We start from the raw sequence: 1,793 nt of genomic DNA on the forward strand, positions 1-1,793 counted from the left end.
AGCTCCCTAACCTCTGTGGTTATTCTGAATAAAGCACACATATCTGAAAGTTAAAAGTCAACATTTATACATACGGGAAAACATGCAATGTTTGTCTTCCTGAGTCTGGTAACTTCACTCTGGATGATTTTTTTTCTAGCTCCATCCACTTAACTTGAAAATTTCATTTTTCTTAACAACTGAATATTATTCCATCATGCAAATATAGCACATTTTCATTATCTGTTCATCAGTTGATGGGTATCTAGACTTTTTCCAATTCCTGGCTATTATTAATAGAGCAGCAATGTACATGATGAGCAAGTATTTCTGTAGTGGGATATAAAGTCCTTTGGGCATATGTATACAAATGGAATAGTTAGATTTTCTGGTAGCTCCATTTCAGATTATTTCCGTTACTTCCACACTGATTTCCATATTGATAATATCTTCAAAAATTATTCTTGTCAAAATGGACAGCAGCATGTAAAAGAATGAAAATAGATTCATACCTACCATCCTTGACAAACCTAGACTCCAAATGAATCAAGGACGTTAACAGAAGAACAGATGCCATGAACCTGATGGCAGAGAAAGTAGGGGCAGCTTGAAGTTTTGGGCACAGGAAAAGACTTTCTGCACAAGAGCCCAATAGCAGAGGCATTAACACCAACAATTAATAAGTAGGACCTCATGAAGCTAAAAAGCTGCTGCACAGCAAGGGACACCATCTTTCAGGCAAAGCAACAAAATCTTTTCCAGTCATATATGTGAGGGGCAGTATCTAGAATACACAAAGAACTCAAAACCTTAACATCAAGAAAACAAATAACTCACTTAAAAATGGAATATAGAACCAAGTTTTGTTCTCAAACAAAAGCAAAAATTGTTGAAGACATTTGAAAATGTTCAACACTGTTAGCCATCAAAGAAACTCACATTAAAATTACTTTGAGATTTCATCTTCTGCCAGTCAAACTGGCCAATATTAATGCTGGTGAGGATTCAGGGAAAGGAAATACTCATTGCTACTGAGAGTGCAGTCTGGCCAGCATTTACTGTCTTTGTAGGACCCTAATCAAGCTATACTTCCCCTAAGGAAAGACTGTGTACAGGTGTCGTTAGCTCCCATCCTCTCTGCAGTCCCCTCAGATCTTACCTGACAGAAATTGCCTGGACTTCCTTATCTCTGTTCCTTAACTACAAAACACATGTGGGGGAACTGTAACTGTAGCAATGATCACAGTTTCTAGCATGTTAGCTGTATTAAATAAATATTTTTGATTAACTAAATGAGTAGTATCTGCTGATTTTTCAGGTTATTTTCACTTCGGTTCCTTGTAATTCCCTATAGGTTTTCCCTAGATTATTTCCTTTTTTAAGCCAAAGATCAACAATTTGCTTTAATTACTTTTATCCATATCTGCATTGTTTCCTATGCATTTGGGAATTTATCATAAGCCTCATGTATTCAATGTCCTGGAATATTTCTCCTCTGGTTTTGGCTCATGGTTTCAATCAAGCCTCATTTTAAGTCTCTAATTCTCTTTGAGATGCTCTTTTTTTTTTCAATAAATGATAAGAACTAGAATCTAGCCCTATTTGCCCAGCACCATTTATTGAGGACTCCATTCTTTTTCTTGCAGTGGGCTATGAATGCTTGGTTTTAATCCTAAACTCTGCTCTCTTTAGCTATGTCTGCTTTTATACCAGTGCAAAGGTGTTTTAGGTTATTATAGTTATATGTCCATTCCTCTCCTGACTGTCTCTCCTCTCTATCTTGCTAGTCTCTTCATCAGTTTGGCTTCTCCAGG

This window comes from Mus musculus, chromosome 19 (genome assembly GCF_000001635.26).
Source record: "Mus musculus strain C57BL/6J chromosome 19, GRCm38.p6 C57BL/6J".
In the NCBI taxonomy this organism is placed as follows: domain Eukaryota; kingdom Metazoa; phylum Chordata; class Mammalia; order Rodentia; family Muridae; genus Mus; species Mus musculus.